Source organism: Equus przewalskii, chromosome 8 (assembly GCF_037783145.1).
Source record: "Equus przewalskii isolate Varuska chromosome 8, EquPr2, whole genome shotgun sequence".
NCBI lineage: Eukaryota > Metazoa > Chordata > Mammalia > Perissodactyla > Equidae > Equus > Equus przewalskii.
The window spans coordinates 44,338,981-44,363,949 of record NC_091838.1 but is presented as its reverse complement, the minus strand read 5'-3'; the positions used below and the strand labels follow the sequence as shown (position 1 = coordinate 44,363,949).

Below are 24,969 nucleotides of genomic sequence, written 5' to 3'. Positions count from 1 at the left end.
TTCATCTGGAAAGAGAAAAACCACTGCAAAATGAATAAATATTGCTAAATCTTTTCAAATTCTGATCTCCATAAACCAGAGAAGTTAAAAAAAAAAAAAAAAGTGTGGGAGGAAAGGGCCTTGGGCAGCCACTGTCTCCTCAAGGGTGACCTCCCAAGATGAGTGGGTGAGCACAGGGAGGCCCCTGCCAAAAGCTACTGTGTGCAATTCTGATAGTCATGAAGGCATTACTGCTGTACCCCTAGGGGCTTTCCTTTTCCTTCCTCCCTCCATCTTGAGATTCTAAACAGACATCAGAAATGTGTAATCACAGATGATTTTCATAATGAACACTACACTTTTTCTTCCTACTCCTTGGAAATTCTTGGAGGCTTGATCTACTTATCTTAATAAAGCTAAACATAATGACTTGTTTTAAAAGCATTTCTGTCAACTCATCCTGTCAATATAACTCCATTTTCCCAATCATGTTAACTGGTCAACTGCTTCTGTTAATTTCTATCATATAATGTCCTAAGAACAGGAAAGGTTAAATTATACCTTGATCCAGAAGTGACACCTCAGAAAATTAGAAAACCTGGGCGAGGGAGTGACCCAAAAGACTAGAATACCAGAAATGTTATCTAACACGAAAACACTGAATGAATGAAAAAACGTGAGTAGAATGCTTGTAGTGAAAATCTAATTAAACTCTTGTTATATTGTTTTTTAATTACTAATAAGTCATCAGGATTCAGACCAGGTGACTTAATGGGAGCAGGGATCATCCCTCATGTTTCCTTCTGATCACTGTGGTATAGTGCTACTCAAATTCCTATTATACTTAATACATGCTGATTTATAGATTGATGTTTAGTTGACTGTGAGCAAGAATGCAAGATTATTATTTCTCTTCCTTTGTTAACATAATTCAGTAATTTTTTAAAAAATACAAATTTAATCAGAAAATGACAGTCCATACATCATGAATCCACAAATACTTAAGCACTTCACCATGTGTGCAACTCTACAAAGCACAAAATCTATTCAAGAAGATCAGTAAGAAAAAATAAGTATCCAAAAATGTTTGAAGAAAATACTTTCATATCATCTCATTCATGCTTAGATGTGTTTCATCTTTGAAAACATGGGAGATAAAAGATCTCTTTTAATGTCATTTCTGCAGGAAGTCCAATGGCTCATGTAGGAACAGACATAAAATTCTATGGTCAGCACTAGTTATTATGAGATAATGCCAGGCCCTGCTTTGTCCCCTTATTTAAAAGGAAAACCAGAAAATGATTACAGTGTAAATTTGGTCTTTTAACCAAAATTTATATTTTGCTTACTTTCCTGAGACACAAACACATACAGACTAAAGGAGAATACCTAATGTCAGGCGGCAAACCCCAACCAAAGACAGCTCAACTTGCGACGACCTCTCTTATAAGATCCTCACAGGGATGACCTAAAGTGATGACAACCAGATCCACAAAGGACTATGTCCAAAGTCAACGCCTTGGTCAGTGGACTGGCAAGGCCGACTCAGTTGGGGATGGTACAGACCCAGCTAGCTATCTGCTCTAACAGTGCTTAGGGCAAATGCATTTCTTTAGTAATTGCTTTCACATTCTGAAGACTTGATTGAATTCTTAATATTTCATTCACGGCTCAGCAAAGAAGATTCTTCTGAAATATCAGAGCATGGGTGGCTGAAGAAGTTGCCATGGCAACTACCCCTCCTTCAACTTTCAGCAATTAAACTTAGCGGCATTTCTACACTTCTCATGTGCAACAGAATTTGAGGCAGACAACCCTTTTACATAACACAATTTAAAGGTCCCTGAAGCAATGGAAAAAATACTTATATTTGCTTTAGGGAGATTTAACACTGGACTCTAACAAGCTTCAGTCAATTCAGCCTAAGCAGAAAAAATTCCTCAAAAGTAACATTTAGAGCAAATCTTTTTTACTATATTTAGTATGTCTGGTTTGAAACATTTGTAAAAAAACAAAAAAAGTATATTTGTATTTTGATATAGTTTTATATCCACTTTGTTTTTTATACTATAAAACAGACTTCCAGAAGTGGAAGCCCAATATATAACATAAGCTTTACAACGAACACAAAAATTGAACAGGAAGCAAGAGTTTGTGTTATGGCCACACCTCAAGAACCCAGGAACCAGTTAGGCTAAAGTCAGGGGTCACTTGTAAATAAAAAGATTTTAAAGACAAAGCTGACAGATATTTTTAAGTGTATTAGCCCTTAAGGAACAGGAAAATGAACTTTCTTCCCCTAAATTATACTTAAAATTCATGGCTGTAGGTGATAGCCCACTACAAAACACTGGGCTCATTAAAATAGCATTTGAAACCAGTACAAAAACAACCAAAATAGGGGCTGGCCCCGTGGCCGAGTGGTTAAGTTCGCGCACTCCGCTGCAGGCAGCCCAGTGTTTCGTTGGTTCGAATCCTGGGCGCGGACATGGCACTGCTCATCAAACCACGCTGAGGCAGCATCCCACATGCCACAACCAGAAGGACCCACAACAAAGAACATACAACTATGTACCGGGGGGCTTTGGGGAGAAAAAGGAAAAAAATAAAATCTTTAAAAAAAAAAAAAAAACCAACCAAAATATACCCAAGCAAAAATCTTTCAGAAGAAAGTCACTAATTTCTATTAACTTTCCCAAACACCTAAAGCCAGCTGATTTCCATGCCGTCTTTTTTTATGATAACACCTCACTACTGCCTGATTTGCTATTTCCCCCAAGAGAGAACCCAGCTAGCCCTAAAGAGTACTCCACGGCATGCATCTGTCCATTAAGTATACCGTTTTCAGAATTTTCTGAGAACTTTGTTGACAGCTCTGAATTACCTGGACACTGTGAGGTTCTATAAACTTCAGGCTGAGGATCTCAACCAGCCCAAGAAGTTTCTAGAACACAGGCAAGAGTTCAAATTCCAAGGGGTTTAAAGTCAGAGTGATTTTTTCTCTTATCTTAAAAAAATACAACTGCCAGCAACGCTAGCCTTCTTTCTTACTCTGTACCATTTATAATTTCTTCTGCTAAGGAGGAAAAACCTTACTGTCACACTACCACCTCTTTAGCTCCCTGAAATTTATCAAAACGTCATTAGATTTACCCAAGTTCTACTATTTTTCATAACAGTAGACCCCCACAAAGGTACAGATAATGCACCAATATAAGGAAGCGTTCTATCTGATATGAGACGGAGGGTGCCTCCACTATTTTTCATAGATTCATTGATTGATTAGCTATTTTATTACAATCTGCCATTGTCAGCTTGGACTGGCTACTGAAGATTCTGGTATAAAATTCCTCAATGAGGGACCTGAGGTCTGATGAGCTTCACAAACAACAATGCACAGGCAGGTTTCCAGTATTCTGGCCAATGGCAGACCCTCTAATTGCCAGAGGAAAAGCACATAGGAATCAACCCTAAGTAGTTCCTAGAGGCCAGGATTCCCTCGAGACCCAGTACATCTTTTCTCTCTCAAAGCACCCACAATGACAGAACACAAGCTCTGCCAAGTACACGTAAGACACTCAGTAAATCCGATGATGACCCTCATGCTACAGCTACTCAAATATTACAGAGCCATCAGTACAACTGATCCTGGGAGCACTCATGCCATAGCCAACCCTCACCTGACTACTCTTACCCATAGCTGTGGCAGACCTAGGACTGTCTCTCGGGAGGGAAATTAAAAGAAAAGAACAAAAGGAAGAAAAAGAAGAGTTGAAATAAGCCATTCTACTTTCAAATTTCTCACCCATAAATTAAATTCCTTGAAGAGAAGGTCCATATCATCTTCGGTACTCCCCATGAACATTTCCATAAATGTTTCTGGTTGACAAACACAAATCATTCCTGTTTGGGTTTTCTCCTTCAACATTATGCTTTTGAGCTGCATGAAAAAGCCATTTCTACGTTTCATAAAACTGCTTAATGTAATACTTCACTGGTGAATGACCATCTTTTTTTATATGATGTTGATCTCCCAAATCAAAGTAGCTCTCTCTCACGTCCTGACATCACAGAACTCCCCACCGACTGTAGACTCTCCTGTTTACCTGCGGACATTCTCCTTTTACGTTAGCCAAAACAAGACCTCAGGAAGTACCTGGGAAGCCTCTCTTCTTCCTCTTGGCATTCGTAAGGCCAAAACACACTGCTGTGGGAGTATGAGTTACGACTGCACAATGGGTACAGATATTCACAGAGCTGCCAGACTTCAAAACATAAAAAGTACTCAGTTAAATCTGAATTTCAGATAATGAATAATTGTTAGCCTTAGTATGTCCAAAATAGTGCATGGGATATACTTAATACTAAAAAATTTATTTGGTATTTATGTGACATTCCACTTTAACTGGGTGTCCTATATTTTATCTGGCAGCCCTATGGGGTGGGGGTCTGTGTGTGTGGTGGGAACTAATCAATCAGTGAGAGGGCAAGGAGCACAGTGAGGTTACAGATTATAACCAGGGGAAAGGGATGGGACTTGGGTGACAAAATTAAAGGAGCTTAAATACCTTAGAATGATGCTAAAGTGTTTGTGGGGGAGGGGGGCAGAGGGGGACGAGCTTGAGGACTATTAATCAAGAGTCACCCTGAAAAGGCCACGGCATGGAACAGCCTCAAATGGGCCACCACGTGAGACTGCTCGAAGATACACTTAAAAAAAATCACTTGGGCAAAGATGAACTCAGGAAAGGGAAGGTAGGTTTATGGCAAACAGACTATGTTCCAAACACCTCACTAGTCTCTTACACCACATCCCTGGTGGCTTACAACATCTCGAGGAGGTGGCTCCAACGCCGAAGACTAAAGGCACAGCTCAGTGCCTACTCGGTTAGAAGTGCCTGCTAGAGGCCAAAGCCAGCCTATCTGATGCAAAGCTCCAACTCTTTCCCTCACACTCTTTCGGGATCGCATGACGGAAAGAGCACCACGCTGTCTACATATTCATTACGTGTGGTCTTAGGAAAGCCAGAAGTTTGGGTCTTTATCCCTTGTTTCTGTTCCACAACATTTCTGCAAAAGAATGACCAGAATTTAATGTTAACTATGGAAAAAGTAATACTTTACCCATATCCCAGGAGGTAGGCTTTCTTTTTTTTCCCCAAAGAAAGCCCAACAAAAAGCCGCCTCACTAGGCAGAGACTATGAGGCACCCAGCAATAGTCATCCTCCCTGGTGCCCCAAGAACTCAGTTAGCAACTACTATTTTTATAAAAGGTATAGGTCTGAGAATGACAAAGTAGGGTAGCTCTTAGCTATACCTGAAGGACCCTAGTGCCCCCTATTCAGTAACAAGCTATGGTGGCAAATGATAATAATAGCTAACATTTATTGTTGGTTTACTATGTCACATGTTATTAAGACTTCGCATTTATTAATTTATCTAATCCATACAGCAAGCCTACCAGGCAGGTACTATTATCCTCCACTGTATAGAGGAGAAAATGGAGGCAGAGATTAACGAACTTCAAGGTCACATAGCCATAAATGGTGGGTGATGCTAATCTAGAGCTACACATCTTGATGTAATGATGGAACAACTCAGTCTGATGTCACAACTCTAGCACACTATCAATTGTCCTGATTTGGCACACAGTTTGTAGTTCAGTCAGGGAACTGAAGCTGAGACACCACATTACAGCATGCATCTTCACTGGCACGCACATGAACGAGATGTAAGGAACCAAGCCACAATTACACCAGAATCAATGAATCCTAGGATGGGGTTGAAGGAGAACTTAGAAGTGACTAGAACTGAATCATAAAACTATGTCAGATACTACAGTTTCCTGGTATTCTTAAGGGCCTTAAATAGTTGATGGCTGGTAAATACACAAGGATGCTGGTGGTGGTGGTTCACTATGATATTGAAATTTTTAAGCTCCTTTTCCAGTTTACTTTAATCTCTTGAATTTTAAAAGCAAGGCAATTCCCCAGCTTACAGGTTTTATACATTGAGTACATTCTCAATTTGTGTAAATAAAATACTTTAAAGTGGTTTGGCTGATTTTACATATACTGGATTGTTTTTAGTTTTATAACCTTAATTTTGTTTTTGTTTCTTTTAAATAACTTTTATTCTTTGAGTTGTCCAAAAGAAATACATCCATAATTTACTACTCTTACCACTCACTTCTCCATATAAAATATGGCAAAGAGATAAACCTTTTGGGAAAAAATGCCCGATAAAAGATTTTTATGGTCCTTAATGTCCTGGAAGAAGACCATAATGAGGCATCCTATGTAAAAGGGAAGTCATATCAGACTCCAGTTTCTGAAATGCTCAAAATTCTATCCACCATATTGTCACTAATTCATTGTGTGACCTTGAAGAAACTACCTGACCTCTCTGGGTCTCATGTGTAAATATAGATGTGTCTCATTTGTAAAATGCGAGCATTGGATTAGATCACAGTTTCCCAACTGGGATGCCCTGGCACAAGTGTGCCAAGATTCTAATGCCCCTCAGCCCTGAGGGCAGCTGAGCAGAGCCCACAACAGAGGCCCCAGATCCACCACCTCCAGCCAAGAGCAGCCATTTGTTTCCCTGCAGCGGGCTGTGCAAACCTTTCCAATGTGTGCCACGATGTGAAACTGGTTTGGAAGTACTGGATTAAGAGACCTTGAGGTCCATACTAGCTCTGACACTTTCTAACTCTCAAACTGTAAGTTTTCCTGAGCTACTACTGCCCATGGCCAACTGCTATGTGATTCTGTCATCTGCAATGCAGAGCACAGTACTTTATAATTAGGAGGCACTTGAAAATCTTGTTACAATGGCTCAAACTGCAATGACATCACTTTAAGAAATAAACATTACTGTAAAAATTAAATATACAGTTACAATGTTGTTTACTAGCATTCTACCAATTGGAATTTTTCTATTACTTAATATCTTAGTTTATTATCTATGCTCAGGATGTAAGGCATATTGTAAGATCCTAAAGTGTTATATAAAATAAGCTATACTTAGCATAGTTTTAATATAAACAGTATTATAGTATGTTCTAATTTCTATAAGTAATTACCTTTTGCCATAGTAGGCTTGCTATTAATCATTGTAAAATTTTGCTGAAGAATTATAATGGCACTTCTCCTAATTCCCCATGTGCCTGCCACGTCCATCATTTAGACAAAACAATCACACTTTTCAGAGACATTAAAATGTCTGGAGTCAATGAAAAGTACTTGTTTAAGAAGCCAGAGAAAATAGGGTTTAAATGCCTTTAATGTGTATAGTGTTTATCCTCAAAGTAAAGCAAAAGCAACAAAGGGCCCAAAAAAAAGCCCACTTTTCTTCCCCCAGCCCCCCAATCTGGTTTAAAGTAATAGGTTGGAAAGTTCTAGACAACTCATTACAAGATGGAAATAAGCAGGAGGGAACTGAGAGAGGAACCACAATAATGACTAAGGCACTAGAAGGGCTGGCATGTAAGGGACGAGTTAAAAACAGAATCTCCATTGCTGAGCTGAGAGGGCACAAGGGACATTTAACTATATACACACACCGGGATCAAGAAGAAGAAGAGAATTACTCAGCAATTCCAGGAACCACAGGGAAGGGAAAAGAGAGGGAAGAAAGCATTTAGGGAGGATGATGGGGAGGAAGACTTTTGGGATAAGCTACCCTGAGTAAGGAAAAGGCTTCTAACTTACTCTACAGACAGGCCTTCCACTCAAAGGTTACTTCTCACACCTTAAACCAGCCTTGAAAATAAGCACTGAGTAGGAAACCATGGGATGAAAATGCCCCAGGATATTTACCTAATGAGAAATGAACCCCTCTTTGATGTTTTATTTTTGTTAGTCTTTTCACTTACAGCCACAGCAGCCACTTGTACTCACGGAGTTCTGGAATATAAGGATGGCTACAAGTGAGAATTTGTTTTTAATAATTAATCTATTTTAAACTTAACCCACTCAACAATTTGAAAGATACAGATTATAAATAAGAAAATAAAAATCACCCATAAGCCCACCACCAGAGACAATTACTGATTACATTTTGATGTATGATGTTCTGTTCATTTTTTAACATGGGTATTAATATGAAGGGGGGTAATGATGGGTGGTTCATTGTGATATTTGAAATTATCTCCTTTTCCACCTAGCTTTCATCTCTTGAATTTAAGAGTAAAACAGGGGCTGGCCCCATGGCCGAGTGGTTAAGTTCGCTCTCTCTGCTGTAGGCGGCCCAGCGTTTCGTTGGTTCGAATCCTGGGTGCTGACATGGCACTGCTCATCAAAGCACGCTGAGGCGGCATCCCACATGCCACAACTAAAAGGACTCACAACGAAGAATATACAACTATGTACTGGGGGGCTTTGGGGAGAAAAAAGAAAAGATAAAATCTTTAAAAAAAAAAATAAATAAATAATAAAAGAGTAAAACAACTCGCTGCATACAGGTTTCATGCATTAAGTGTGATTTGTGGTAGTATTTGCACAACTTACTGGAGAAAACAAATGGCTGCTCTTGGCTGGAGGTGATGGATCTGTGGCCTCCACCCCGGGCTCTGTCCTGTTGCCCAGAGGGCTCAGGGGCATCACAATCTCAGCACAGCTGGGCCACTGCATCTGAGCTGGGAAAGTGTGATCTAACCAAACTCTCCCATTTTACAGATGAGGACACTGAGACCTAGAGGGGTACAGTAACTTGTTCAAAATCACACTGTGAATTACAATTTGAACATTTCAGAAACTGGAGTCTAATATGACTTCTCTTTTACATAGGATGCCTCATTATTGTCTTCTAGAATATTAAGGATTATAAATCCCCTTTATAGAGCATGGTATCCCCAATGGTTTATCTCTTTACTATATTTTATATGGAAAAGTCTATAATTGAGAGCAGTAAATTATAGATATCTCTCTTTTGACAACCCAAAGGCCAAAAGGTTTTAAATTAAAAACTATGATTAAAAATCAAGGTTATAGGGGGCTGCCCCGTGGCCAAGTAGTTGGGTTCGCGTGCTCCACTTTGGCGGCCCAGGGTTTCACCAGTTCGGATCCTGGGCACAGACACGGCACCGCTCATCAGGCCACGCTGAGTCAGCATCCCACATAGCACAACCAGAGGCACTCACAACCAGAATATACCACTCTGTACTGGGGGGCTTTGGGGAGAAGAAGAAAGAAAGAAAGAAAAAAGACTGGAAACAGATGTTAGCTCAGGTGCCAATCTTTAAAAAAAAAAAAAATCAAGGTTATAAACCTAAAATTAGAGATTATTTTCATTTTGAAATAACTTACACTAGTTTTTAAATAGTAACATTCCCAGTACATGTGAAATCCAAATTATTTGGCCATATTTTATTTAAACTTTTAAATTACATTTCTTTCTAGAAAGTGTATCTACGCATATCCCAATGAGCAGTGAGTATTTGCATTTTCTAAATCACTCCTAATATGCTGATGCAACAATGAATATCTGTTTTGGTTTGCAATTTTCTGATCCTAGTGATTATTATTAGCCATTTGTAATTCTTTAGGAAAAGGAATAATTTTATGTGCTCAAGTTGAACAATCATTAATAGTTTCTTGCTTTCAGGCTTTAAAAGATATCCTCTTTCATAGATCAAATATCCTCCATATTTCTTTTTAGTTTAGGGTTTTAAAAATATATATTTAACTCCAATCCACATGAATGATATTTTGGTATACGACCTGAGGCAAGGATCTAAATCAGTTTGGTTTTTTTTAAGCATCCAATTTCACAACCTCCTTTACCAGATAATCTGCACCTTCCCCCAATGACTTATCATATAATTGTTACTCTACACAATTCTTGAAAGGTTTTGTTTAATTGTGTATTTTTGCACCCACATCACCCTCTTTTATCATAGCTTTATAATGTGTTTTAACCTCCAGTAGTACAAGTCTCTGCCTCATTCCTTTTCCAAATTAAAAAACACGAATATAATTTACACATGTGTGTGTATATGCACGTGTACCTAGAGACGTATATTCTTCCAGATGAACTAGAGAATCAGCGGAAAAACAGACTTTTTATTAAATTGATTTTTAAAGACTATATGCAAAGATCCCCTAACATCTTAATTTTTTCTCATTATTTAATATGAATTATTGCACTCCTGTTCCAAACATTCAATGCCTTATTTTTTTTAATATACCCTACTCACGCGTTCCAAATATGGTGATTCCCAGCTCACCTGGAGACTGGAAACCCAACGCAAATCAAACCCACCCCAAAACAAACCTACCTCCACCTGGCAGATGAGAGCCCCCACCTGAACCGCCTGTAAGGCCGCAGCAGAGGTATACAGGGCCAGGTCACAAAGGGTCCTGTGTGCCCCATTAGCAAGGAGGATGGACTTTACTGGAGGCAATGGGGAGCTACTGAAAGGCATTTAAGTAGGAGAGTGCCAATGATCATATTTCTGTCTTAGAAGGGTAAGGAAAACTCTGAGAGTGGATGGCTAGATTGGTGTTAAAGCACCCAACAGAGGCAGGGAGAAGAGCTGGGAGTCTCCTGCAGTACCTGTTCTGGACAAGTAGTGACAAAGACAGCAGCAATGGAAAACCATGAATGATTCTAGTGGTGTTTATGATTTTGCAGTCTTGCCTCCATTGCTATAAGGGTGCGTTCAAACACTCCAGAGGCAGAAATAATGAAGCTCGTGAACCTGTCCCTAAGCACGGTCTCTCCCTACATGTCTGTGGGCACGCCTGCCCTCTCCCAGCTGTGGGTTACGTTCCCTCAACCAATATTTACTGAGCCCCAACTATGGGTCAGGCACCAGGCTAGCTGCTGAAATAAATCGTGGATGGGTCAGTGCCAAAAACCAGCAGGAGTCATGGAGAATGAAGAATATGACTCTGACATCCGAAAACAGGGCCAGGTATTAGGAAGTGGAGTCACCCAGCAATCAGGAAAAGACTGTTGTATGGAGCCACCACCTTCCCCGAGGACACAGGCCTCTCCCCTCCAGGCCAGGTCAGGCCCCGAGCTCCCCCTGCATATCCAGGAGCCATGTGAGTGCCTTTCCAGTCTTCTTCCAGCCACCAGACAGCAGTACCACTGGCCCCATTTTACAGACGGCTCAAGGGAGGCACAGTGAAATCAGGCCCCCTGATCTCAGCTACATGGGGGTCACACAGAACCCCATCTTTGGGTCCCTGGCTTGACCCTTAGTCTGTGTGATGTAGCCCAAGTACTTATGAAGGCCGTTGAAAATTCTCAAAAAGAAAAGAAGGTAAAGGCCTTTCTCCACTTTTTGCTCACTGTTTAATTTCTTCCCCTTGATGAGGGTAGGATTTCCACGCGTCTCTCTGCACAATCTACCCACTGTTAACAGGAGACCACCCCCTTGGCACTCCTGTAATGCGGAAAGACCTTCCTCCTCCATCTCCCCCATCACGCTGAAAATAGACAAGAGAGACATGTGCTCCACCTTTTTTAATCTTCAAGGAAGGGAATGAAGAAATTTCGGCAACAGTGAAATATCTGGTCATGTCATTTATTGGTCATATGCTGCATAACAAACAAATCTTGTTATACAATAACAGAGTGGTTTTTACAACTGCTTTAAGGAGATCAACTCTGTATATCAAGCATATAAACTTGTAATCTTTTTCTCTCGCCTATGTAAAATGATCTTTGCTACTTTGTTTTCTACAAAACTTAGTTTGCATTCCCTTTAAAGATTCCTATGTTTAAATCCAAAATCACAAATAATCAGCACATAATCACTGAATTCTAACCTCCTTAGACTCATAAGAAAAAGGTACAAAGCCACTCTGGCGCTACAGGACCAAAACATCTGAAAAGAACTACAAGGCAAAATATAACTACCACTGCCTGGCAGTCACATTCAAACGCCGTGACTGTATCATCTGATGCTTACCAAACTCAGACCAAACGCTCAGTTTTGATAGGCCTCACCTTCAACCTCTCCAGGACTTACTTTCTTCATCTGTGAAACAAAGTCAATGATGCCCACACCACAGGGTTATTGAGAAGAATAAACTTGATAACGTGTGGAAAATGCTCTGTAAATTATAAAGAGCTGTGCAAACGTCCTCTACCCTTTCCTCTGGAGGCCATCCGACCATCCCTTTCAATTACATGAGTTAGTGGTCTTATTCTGATTCTACACGTGGAAAAACTGAGGTCCCAGCAGTGCTTTTTCTAGGCGGGGAGATCCAACAGATGAAGAGAAAGTCCTCAGAAATCAATAAAGACCTGGGAATCCAGTTTGCCGGTAGGGTACAGTATAGACAACTTCCAACCCTTCCAAGCACTTTTTTCTTATCTGAGTTCAACTAACCTGCCAGGAGGGGAAGACCAGCAGAGGAAGGGTTTGTCACCGAGAGCTTTATGGAAAAGACAAAGATTACAGGAAACGGGTCCACGGGGCGGGAACCTTCTCCCTGCCCCATAACCAGCTCACAGATAACGGCAGCCGAACAAGGATGGCAAGGGCAGGACCGGGCGCAGCCTCACTCCACTGGGAAAAGGGCTCTGACGAGGAACTTGTCCAGTGAGCTAAGTGGACCACTCCCATGCTATATGAAATGAAGCCATGAAGTAAAGGAACTTAACATGGGTGGGAGGCTGGCTTTGGAGCAGGAGTGGAAAGGAGGCTACAGCAACACCAAGAAGCGTAGCTTTCCAAATGAGAGGCAGAACTTCTCCAAAATGAAGACAGTGCCATCTCCTGCCCTAAGTGACATCACATACTGACCAGAAGCCTCACCACTTCTTGCCTCCAGACTGGCCAAAGATAGAGAATGCCATGGGGAGGAGGAACAGGCAACCATGAACATTCAGGAACACTTCGGTAGAGGCTGAAATTATGTCTGGGATTTGCATGAAGGAGGAGGGAGAGCAGGGACTCCAAGCATTTCCCTGGAGCAAGTTGAAACAGTACAATTTTATATTGTGGTGACCCAATTCCTCTGGTATCCCCAAAGCTCATACGGAAAACCAGGTGACCTGTTAAAGAATGGCCAAAGTCTTCTCACTCAAATTCTGGTTCCATAAAGACTGTAATTGTTGGGAAGTCCTCAAACTTCACTTCTTTTCAAGACTGAGCACTAAACCACACAAAAAGAAGAACCACCCACTGAAGTGCACAAATGACATTACATTAGGTCCCATTAAACAGCCCAATGAAGTCTGCAGTATTTATTAGGTGTCACCACAGCAGTGCCCTGACTTCTACTGCAAAGGAGAAAGAGGGAGGAGGAATGATTTTTAAACATTGCACAGCCTTGTTGATAACAAGCTTTGCAGCACTGGTTCATTATTCGGAGCCACCCTGCAATCATTAACCTAGGGCAGCAGAGAGGGCAGTGAAGACAAAGAAACCCAGTTCGCTGCCCAGGGAGCCTTCATGATGCTGTCTTCAAGAGCAACTTTTTAGGAAGCCATTACGTCTACATCTGAAACCAGAAGAGCCGATATCCTAAACTGGAATATCTAACAGAAATTAGTTCTGACTGGTTTTCATTAAATCTTTTTAGCCAGTTGTCAGTGTGCCTCAGAGGAAAAAAAATATATATCACATGCTCAACAGATGTGGGCTGGAATCAAAGCCGAGCTGAGTGGAGCTACACAGACAGCTCACAGCAACTTCCCCCAAACAAAAGGTCAGCCATTTATAATGACATCCCCAGAGTGATATATGTGCACATTAGAAAGTTAAATTTTATGAAAAGAACGTCCAATAAAGCCATCAATTTTATTTTTGGTTCATCTGGCTACAATTTCTGCCTATAGTTATTTTGCTCCAGGAAAAAGGCACGGGGCAGGCACCTGGATTCACTTCAGGGTCCCTGGTCCATGAACTATGACATTCCACACATAGTTTCCCAACACGAGGACTGAAATGTCTGCTCCCTCCTTCTTAGCTCACTGTCTGCAGAACATTCCCTGCCCTTTGATGTGAAAGAAAAATACTCCACTTTACAACGTGACCCTGCACTGGGCTTCTTTTCTGAAAGAAGCTGAAACACCACCACCACTGGGGCCACCCTGAGCATCAGGCACAACAACTTCAGAATGATTATCTGAAAGTTACAAACACCGTGAGGGAGTTTACCTCCACTAAATCCTGTTACCCGGTACGCTATTTTAAGGGAGAGAAATCATTAGCAGAATTTCCCCACAATTATCCTTGGGAAAAGCCCACCTCTTGTTTTTGGGTGGATTCTTGTCCCAAATAGTTAAGAATTCCTCCATCCTTCTTAAAGTGCCAGGGTAATTCGTTATTAAAGGCACGTTTAAACCAACGTTTCATAATGTTGCTGCTGTTTTCAACAAGTCTCCTCCCCTTCCTAGCAGGCCTTTCGAGCTCTAATAGCTGTCCCACAGTCACCTCCCACTGAATAATTGTAATAGTGGGCCAATTAAACTAATCACCTTCCTACATATTTTTATCCGGCTTACGGACGTAAATCTCCCCCAGAATGCCAGGAATGAGAGGCTTCTCTGCAGCGGCACCTGGGCCTCCAAGCGCCACTCCTGGAACAGGCCCAACCCACCAGGGGCAAGCTCAACTCACAGCCAAAATTAGTAAGCAGCATTTTCAAACCTGTGACCTTCATGTATAGTCACCATACATTCATCTTTCTTCTTCAAGGAAATCTAAAGGATAGCCCATTATTACTCCTAAACTATTTCCACACTTCAAAAACCTAAACTTTAATGTTAACTTGGTTTAACTTAACCAGCAAAACACCACCAAATCTTCTAAAAAGAGATTACAAGAATGACAGTGCCATAAAGTGTGAGATTTCAGCTGCTCAGAAATCCATTGTACACATTTTTTGAAGCAAAAAAGATTTTTAAAAGAGATTTCAAATTCAGAGGTTTAACACTGTAGTATGAGCCATTTACTAGGGAGCAATTGAATTAATAATTCCTTGGAGAAATTTTTTTCTGATGAATTACACAGAATCTCCTAGCTCTGAAAGGGAGGACACATTTCCATTCAAATGTCAAGCGACAAGCAGTGAAAAGGAAAAATTCCAACCCCAGGCAAAAAGCAGCAGGTGGGAAACACACTTCATTTGTGTAAAACTAATCCAGAAATAGACATATATATCCCCCTCCTAGAGAAAGCTACCACCTGAGGGATGTTACTTCTGGTCGAGATGACGATTCAGAAGCAGTTCATATACAGGATTCATCTTACACTCTACATCCTGAAACTGCTTACTTTGCTCTCTAAATTCCCAATTAGATAGCTTAATAACTATTTCAAATACAGTTCACAGATCCTTAAGTTTTTCCCCCTTCCTTACTAGTCCAAACAATTCTCCAAAAAGTTTTGCAGAATACCATACAAACTAGAACAATTGCCTACAGAGAAAATCACTTCAGTTGCCTCCTTTGATGTCACTATAGCTTAACAGCATTCAGAGTGTTTCTCAACGAGGCGAAGAGCCACCAGTCTCCACGAAGAGAAACAAAGAAGGGAAGGATTAGCGACTTTTTGATATCTTCTCCTTCCAAAGTACTCGAAACCACGTCTTTGGTGAAGAACAACAAAAATTATATATAACTTTCCCTTCTGCCCTACCTTTTCTCCAGTCAGAGGGGAAAAAAAAAAAAAATCAGGTAAGCACTTGAAAAATTCAGTTTCAGGTAACAGGTATTTCAAAAGCTCATCAAATCAATGAACAGACATCAGCATGTCCTAATTAGGCCACTAAATATAAGACATTTCCCAAGGCATAGCTCTAAAAGAAGATTCTCACGTTTGCCTATTTGGGATGCACTCCAGACCTCCCCTCATCCCTTTCCTTTCGGCTACAGCCGTCACTAAAATCTTAGAAAGAGAATAAATGCAAAGAAAGGCATTCCACTGTTATCTCATCATAATATATGTAGCATTTTAAGTTTTGCAGAAAGGATGGTGGGACACAGAAAAGGATACTCAGCTCACACTCAGCATAACCTTTAAAAATAAAGCAATTAAAAAGTACAAAAATAGATCCCAAAATCCCCTTGGAATTTTAGTGAATAAGATCATCCTGATTTTTCTCTCTTGCTTGCTAGTCAAAACCCTTTTAGATCAACAATGGTAAATACTGTAGTTCCATTATACCAAACAAAACTCTAACAGCTCACTCCTCTAACTCGGCAGAAAGAGAAAGCATCCATCCACGTTTTAGTGATGCCCTAGGATTTAATGTATTACTTCCTACAAGAAATTAGCTTCCCAACCTTTACAAGGAAGAATACTGTGGATTTTGTTACAACCACAGAGCAGGGAAAATTCTCAATTCCCAACACAGATGTGAAATAAACAGCAACACATTACTCTCAAAGAACTCTAGATAGCTATCTTCTTTGACAAAGCCTTTTGTTACCTGGCAGCCTTAGGCTCAAGGACCCCACAGACATTCTTCAAAACAGATAATGTGAGCCCACCTACCTTCTGCAGACTGGAGGCCATAAATCCTCAGAGGCTGCGGCCCGGAACCAAACACCACCATCGTTGAACAAGAGTTCGTCACATAAACATCCTTCCTAGTTTTCAGAGTTTTCCTCGTTTTACCTTCCAACACCTCTCCAATATGCCTGTTCTGCCTTTAAGAATCATACAAAGAATTTACTGGAGTAATCTATTTACTGGCCACTTACTAAGATTTACTCTCTGATCAAGCTACAGCTTGAAAGAAAAATCTGAATATGCCTGGACAGTTCATTGAAGGTAGTTAACATATAACTCCAAATGCTTTTTTAAAGTTTCTTCTCTTTCAGCTCAGTTTTCAAAAATGCACAACATATTATTTCTAGTGCTGGGAAAATCGTGTCATCAAGACTGTGGTACTACGTAAAACAGCTCTACACTGGGAATGAGGAGACCTGGATTTCAGTTCTGACTGGTTCTCTTTGGGCAAGTCACTTCACTTCTCTGAACCTCTGCTTCCTCATCTGTAAAATTAAAGGGTCTTCAAAGGCACTTGCAGTTCCAAAATTCTGCAATCAGTTTCCTTCCTAGATTGTTCTCTCAAATCCAATCTTCAAAAGCTCCACCTTCTTTTAACCTCCATATTGTTTTGGCTTTTGCCCTTGGGTGTCCAGGGGAAGAGTCTTTTGTTTAAAAGACAGCGCTGAAGTTCCCCAGGGGCCAGAGGGTTAATGCAGGTCTCCCAGAGCAGGATGTGCATAATCAAACTCAGACAGCAGCTGCCGAGTTGGAGATAATCCTAAAAGGACTGCCTCAGCCCTCCTCTTTCTCTCACAGTGAAATCGCCTGGCACCAGGCCTCTTCCGGCTGTTTGGACCTTATGTTTTCGGCACACTGCAAACAACATCTTCTGTGGATTCAACTCTCAAAATGCCAATGGATTTTTCTGTTTTGGTTTTTCAAGCTGGCTCTCCAGAAGCAGATACTTAAAACATAAGCATGCACAGTGTCCACATGCTGACCACATCTAAACAGCTTGGGATGGGAAAACAGGCTCTTTTAGGGACAAGGATGTAGGTCTCCTTATTAATGGAATTACCACTGTTCCTCTGTTCACTCTGATGAACAATATTTCAGGAAATAGCAAAAGTGAGTAAAACAGCAAAAATCACCCATTTGGAAATTGCTAAATTCATGGATTTCGCACTAATTCCTAATACTGATCTAGCGTTTCCATGAAGTCTCAGCCTCTACTTAGTTCCACGGCTTTCCACAGTGAAAACACCTCTCCCTTGTTTTCCTGGAAATATAATGTGACTAACAGCTTAACTTTGTAAAATGGGTTCTAGTTGTAGATTTGAGAGAGCTTTTTTACAATGTGTACTTTTAAAAGTAAAAAGGTTGTCCTTGCAAAATTTTCTTGGCAGGACTCTTAGATCAACGATACCTGGCAAAAGTCATCTTGTTCCAGGAAGTCCTGTGACAAGTGAAGACAATGTGTTATGAGAATCACTTAGTTCCAGATGACAACTATGTACCAACTCAGCCAGATGAGCGGCCAGCATAAATTATGAGAAGCTATCAGTTTGCTCATATAATTAATGTTACACTACTACTTCTAAAAATAACATAAAGCTCATCAGGATTTAAAATTTTTTTCACTCATGAAATGTAAATTTAAGGTTTTTTTCTCAGTAAGTTATCCAAGGTAGAGGAATCTTTTAAGGTTTTGATATAATTATATGCTTTCATAAGACATCTATTTAGTTGTTGTTTTAAAGTTTCCCAGAATACAAACTCTATCCAAATCATTCTGCAAGAATACACATTCTATTTTTCATACTTATCCTGTAATAAATATTTATCATTTTGAAACACTTTGAAAAATTTCTCTATGATGGAGCATTATGAAACCATGGAAAGTAAACCCCACCAGTAAATTTTCTTAATACTTTGGAATTTGAGGACGTTACAGAAAGCAAGGGGGAGACAGATAAGTTATGAAAGCAGCTTTAGGATTTAAGGCTACTATCTAGCGAACCGGAAAAGTTCTTTTTATCCCAAGGAAGTATTAAGTGCCACACTCGGCTCAGCCGCCATTCACGAGTCTTACAGCAAACTGTCTCCTAACAAGGCCCTAGCTCCATCAGGTGTGGCCCCAGTGCAGACAGAGGGCCACAGCTGAGGCTGCAGGCTCCCCAAATGTGCTTGATACAGGCGAATGGGATGCACTGCTTCTGCTCAAGGGCTCTGCAGTGAGGATGTCTGGTCGGATTTTGCTGAGTGTGGGCTGGTTTTGTGTGTGTGCTTTTAGGTGGAACACATTAAAATCAAACCATCAAAATCATTGTAACAAATTAGCAAGACAAGGCGGACTCACACACTTCCTGACGAAAAACTATGATGGACCTCCTCCAAATGTTCTACTTGGAGACTCTGCCAGACTTAAGATCAAAAAAATTTAGTGGATTAAAACTAACAGCTTAAGAGGTGATCCATATTATTCCTAATTATTATTACAGCTATATTCATGCACCAGCTGTGAACAATTAAAAGCCTATGTTTCTAAATTCCCATGAAGCCAAGAATAAATTTAAGACATTTCTTAAAGAAGTTTCAGCTATTTATCTGTAGTTAACTGCTCTCAAGGTAAGGCATACTAACTATATCCACAAGGCAGAAGCACACACTGTGTCACAGCAAGATCTTGTGTTTTCCTTTCTCTATACCACAAGCTTGATCATTAAAAATTAAAATAACCATGAAACACTGCGAAGAGCACATGACTTGGCTTTTTACACCATTAAACTAAGTCACTGATGAGCATCCATCACTTCCGTCCCACCATGTTTGCTTCCTAGCCTCTTCTCACCAGAATCATCAATAAAATAGGAGAGAAACAGAAGGATGTGTCTTTGTTCTTTCAGTTTGCATGTACACAACAATGAAATGTACCATTTCGATGAAATGTACCAATGAGGAGTGACGACAAACACAAATCACAGAATTTCAAGCTGACTGGGGGAAACATTAGAGTCTAGCCAAGCGCCTTCAATTCACAGCTGAAGACACTCAGGCCCAGGGGCTGGTCCAGTGGCGTAATGGTTAAGTTTGCATGCTCTGCTTTGCTGGTCCGGGGTTCGCAGGCCCAGATACTAGGCACGGACCTACACACCGCTAATCAAGCCATGCTATGACAGCATCCCACATAGAAGAATGAGAAGGACTTACAATTAGGATATACAACCATGTACTGGGGCTTCAGAGAGAAAAAAATAAAAGAGGAAGATTGGCAACAGATGTTAGCTCAGGGCCCAACCTTCCTCACCAAAAAGAAAACTCCCCATACGTTAAAAAAAAAAAAAGACACTCCGGCCCAGAGACTCTAAGCAGGGTGGAGGGCATTCAGAGCTCATGAAGGTCACTTCAGCAAAGGCTTACTGGCAGGGCAAGGCCAAAGACCAGAGATGTAAAATGCACTCCACTCCAAAACATTTGGTAATGCATTCCATTTCAGGAGGAAGAAAAAAAGAATAAAAACTAACAGCAATCCCACCACTCTGCTTCCTACTCTTTATATCTTCCTACTGTTTGTATCCCTTGCAAGTGAGCTCAACTGAGGCTTGAGGGACCTTATGGCCAAGTCTCCTGATGTAGTTAATGCCCTTTAAAGTCCTGCTTTCGAATTCGTCCCATTGCCTAACCACCTAAATTAAAGGCAAAGGAAAGACACTGATCACAACTAAGTTTGTTTTTAAAATTCCCTTCTATGTGTGTGTATATATACACATATTTACATACATAAGTACGTACATACAGTACTGCATATAGGTCATATAGATATATGAAATAAAATTGAGAATCCAGAAATAGATCATTACTTTATGGTCAATTGATTTTCAACAAGGATGCCAAGATAATTCAATGGTGCAAACAAAAGTCTTTTTAGCAAAATGTGTTGGTACAGCTAGATAGCACATGCAAAAGTAAATAAATATACGAAGTTGTACCCATACTCCACAACATATGCAAAAATTAATAATTCCAAATTGGATTATAAACCTAAATGTAAGAGCTAAGGGGCTGGCCCTGTGGCCAAGTGGTTAAGTTCGTGCGCTCTACTTTGGCGGCCCAGGGTTTCGCCAGTTCAGATCCTGGGTGTGGACATGGCACTGCTCGTCAGGTCACGTTGAGGCCACAACTAGAAGGACCTGCAACTAAGATATACAACTATGTACAGGGGGGGATTTGAGGAGATAAAGCAGAAAAAAAAAGAGCTAAAAACATAAAACTCTTAGAACAGATAGGAATAAACCTTTTCAACCTTCAGTTAGAAAATGGTGTCTTATATATGACAACAAAAGCAACAAAAGAAAAAATTAAACAGGACTTCATAAAAATTAAAAACTTGTGCTTCAAAGGACACTATCAAGAGAATGAAAGACAACCCACAGAATGGGAAAAAATATTTACAAATTGTCTATCTGATAAGAGACTTGTACCAAGGACACAGAAAAAATTCTCAACACTCAAGAATAAAATAAATAACCCAATTTTAAAATGGGCAAAGGATTTAAATAGAAATTTCTCCAAAGAAGAAATACAAATGGCTGGCTAATAGGAACACAAAAAGATGCTGAACATCATTAGTCATTAGGTAAATGCAAAACCACAATGAGACACCACTTCATACCCACTAGAATGACTATAATCAAAAGGACAGACAATAACAAGTGTTAGCAAGGATGCAGAGAAATTGGAACACGAGCACAGCTGGTGGGACCGCCACTTTGGAAAACAGTTTGGCGGTTCCTCAAAATGTTAAACATAGTGTTACCATATGACCCAGCAATTCTACTCCTAAGTATATGGCCAAGAGAAATGAAAACATGTCCACACAAAAATTTGTATACAAATGTTCAAAGCAGCATATTCATAACAGTCAAAAAGCTGAAACTCAAATGTCCATCAACTAGTGAATGGGTATACAAAATGTCATATATCCATACAGTGGAATATTCTTTGGCAATAAACAAAAATGCAGTAGTGATACAGGCAACAACATGCATGAACCTTAGAAACAAGCAAAGTGAACGAAGGTCACAAAAGACCACATATTGTATGATTCCACTTATACACAATGTCCAGACTAGGCAAATCTACAGAGACCATCCATAAAGACCGAAGGTACATGAGTGGTTGCCTAGGACTTGGTGGAGGGTGGAATAAGTAACTGCTAATGGGTAGAGCATTTCTTTTGGGAGTGATGAAAATGTTCTAAAATCAGATTGTGGTGACTGATGCACATCTGAGAAAACAGTACTAAAAACCACTATAGTGCACATTTAACCAGGTGACTTTTTGTGGTACGTGAGTTCTATCTCAACAAAGCTGTTAAATATTACATACATAAATATGTACAGCAACTGCAATTAGCATAAAAGATACTGTTTGACAGTTATCCTATTGCATGACCAAATAAACTACTTTTTAAAAATGAATTAATAATTTCCAGATAATGCTAGGTACGTTTTGATTCTGAGCTCAGTGTCAAATTTTGCATTTTGTAGAGGACTTAGACCTGGAACTAAAAACACCAAAAAGATTAGCAGAGAGGTGGGGTCCACAGAAAGTTATTCCAAGCTTTCTAGTTTCTCAACCTAAAGCAGTTACTCTGTGACTTCAGTACGTTTAGACATTAAAATGCAGAGTCTAAGGTGGGAACCAAAAATGTACATTTTTAACAAACCACTCCCTCCCTCCCCTAAGATGATCCTAACACAGGCAGGGTGAGGACAAAACTTTGGGCAAGGAGACCCGTCAGCCTGGAAAGGCTCCTTCGGGCAGTCCTGGGGCTAATGAGCTGTAAATTGGTAGGTGCGTCATGATCACAGTTGGGCAGCAACTGCCTCATAATAATTCTTGCCATCACTTTCATAGGCATTTGGGAGATTTTCAAATGTGAAAGTGTGCAGCTAGCTCACGCTCGGTGAAATGTTAGCCTCTCCTCGAACTATGAGATCCCAGGACAACAAAACTATATCTCCCGTGAGTAATATTCAGAGCCTGAAATGCAGAAAGAAAAATCTTCTGGGAATTGTTATCCATAGATCAAGGACAGCTGGCCTTCACACCCCAGTTGTTTCCTGTCTCTAACAGGTGGACAGCATTTTTCCCCTGCTGTGAGAACTTCACCTCCTACTCCAACTTCTATTTCTCACATGCAAAAAGCAACCTCCATTCTCCTATGGGGAGGAAGAAATCTGAGCTATAGCAGCTAGATGGAGAGGCATCTCTGAGAGGAAATGGTTAGTCGTGAAAGATTACTGCATTCTAAATGACAAGTGTAACCAATTTCCCCAGCTGACAAAGAAGAAAAGAGGAGAACAGAGTACAATGTTAAAATGTGGGCTGGAATTTTTAAAACTTTATTCCAAGGCAGTAGGTAGAAAGGAAAAAAAAAATGATTTCCTTAAAAAAAGAGTGCAGCCATTATAGAACCATAGCAGTTAGGCTGCAGAAATCAACAGGTTTACAATTGGGGAAACTGAGGCAAAGAAGCATGAGTGACTAGCCAGAGGTGAGAGCTGGTTACCGGCAGAGAAGGCCAGCCTATAAGAAGGCAAGTCTTCTGGCTACTTGTCCAGCATTCTCTTGCTTCAGCCAGAATAAAGAAGAAAACACGAAGTGAGTCCAATCTGGGCAACAATAAAGAGGGAAAGAAATGGTTCCTGTCCTAGAGTCCTCTGCCCAGCATTTGTTCCCCTGGTGTTTTTCACAATGGTCACTTAAGCCTCATAAGGAAAGCTTTGTGCTACCACTCATGGGTCATGGGTGATCATGACACGATGACTGTCTTCCTCCCGTCTAAGAAGAGCTACTTGGTACATGCTGCAAAGTGGTGGAGGAGTGAATCCTTGGGAGGCTAAGAGTACCTCCTAACTCACTTCCTTCCCCCTTGAGGCCATTCACTGTGACCTGAATTTGCCTTATATCCCAGGTACACACCTCTCTGGCTCACATCACACTATCAAGCTGGCTATTCTACCTGAGTAAGTACCTGTCAGGGTCACATGAAGTCTGAGGCAATGTCAAATTTCAGTAGTTACACTGTCCCATAAATCTGGCAGAGGTCTTGCCATCTGTCTAACAAAGTTGGTCCTAGACTGCCATACTCCTTGAACGAAGGGCAACAAATGATGTCTAGTCTCAGTCAGGCCAAGTTATCAGCAAAGGAAATAAAACATATTTTAAGTTGCTCAGCATTCAACTTCCAAATATTCTAAGGACAGAATCTAAGGTTAGAGGAAGCTGTAACGGTCAGCTGATGTCCCAGTCAGCTGGTGCTGACTCTCCTCTAAAGGTCCCAAATTAGTGGCCATCCAAACACGCGCTTGCTGACCTCCGGGCACTGGCACCCACTGAAGTGGTCTAGACCACCTCTGACTGCCTTCTAGAAAGGTCTTCCTTTTGTTCAATCAAAATCTGTCTCTTTGGAAGCTTCACTCCTTTCATTCCTGATTGTCCAAAAGAATATAAGATCCCGGAAGACAAAGGGTCAGATTTAAGCCATTACATTTTATCTTCCTGGTGCTTGTCAGACAATGATACTTTCCAGAAAATGTTTTTCCCATTGTTTTTTAAATTTCCATTAAAATAGAAACTGAACCTCTTGCACACGCAGAATGCTAAAAGTAGTTTTATATTAAATAAACTAAAAGGCTGTCCTGAATGAATACTAAACACATCTGCAAATAGTTTATGGTATGGAATTTGTTTAAATCTTCTGGGTTTTCAGTCTATTTATACCTCAAGGCACAAAACAACAAAAGCAGCCTAGTAAAGACTCAGAAGAGTAATTAATGCCCAAGGAGAGAAACAGCAAACACCAGGAGGCATCTCACAGATGCTCTCTTAATATTTATTAAACCAACAATAGTGTTTTGGGTAAATCTTATTAACACAATACACAACGTTCTGGATGCTTGGAAATAGCATGTTATTCTGAATATTATGTATTATTTTTCTATCATTTAAGACTTAAATTTTTTTTAAACCATTACACAGCATGCGTTTGGAATGCTCTGGTTGCATATGAATATAAATCAACCACTTATATCATTTCTTCTGAAGTTTGTGGAAAAGGTAGGCAGTCTTGAAAATTACCTCAATTCCTCTGTGCAATGAGTAAGGTATAAAAAAATACATTAGAGGAAACAAAACCTTGAGAATGAGAGGGTAAACAAGCACAATTCATCATTTTTTTACCGCTCATCATTGTTTAATGTACTAAAGGCCTCTATATACAATCTTTGGTGCTTAAGATACAAACCATTTCATTCAGAACATTAAAAAAAGCATTTACCAATCAGCCAAAGATAAACAAATTTATCTTTTCCTTTATTCATATTTACCAACCATTAAAATAAGACATCAAAAGTACATTGCTACAGGGGCTGGCCTGCTGGCTTAGTGGTTAAGTTTGTGCGCTCTGCTTCAGTGGCCTGGGGTTGGCAGGTTCAGATCCCAGGCGCGGACCTAGCACAGC

The 24,969-nt window shown here is 40.3% G+C and overlaps 1 protein-coding gene across 2 annotated transcripts in view; it reads right to left on the bottom strand.

Annotated features, from left to right (window-relative positions):
* The window catches only part of SDC2 (syndecan 2), a 110,641-nt gene that overhangs the window by 68,876 nt on the left and 16,796 nt on the right, over nucleotides 1–24,969 (bottom strand). The gene's annotated exons all lie outside the window — the stretch shown is intronic.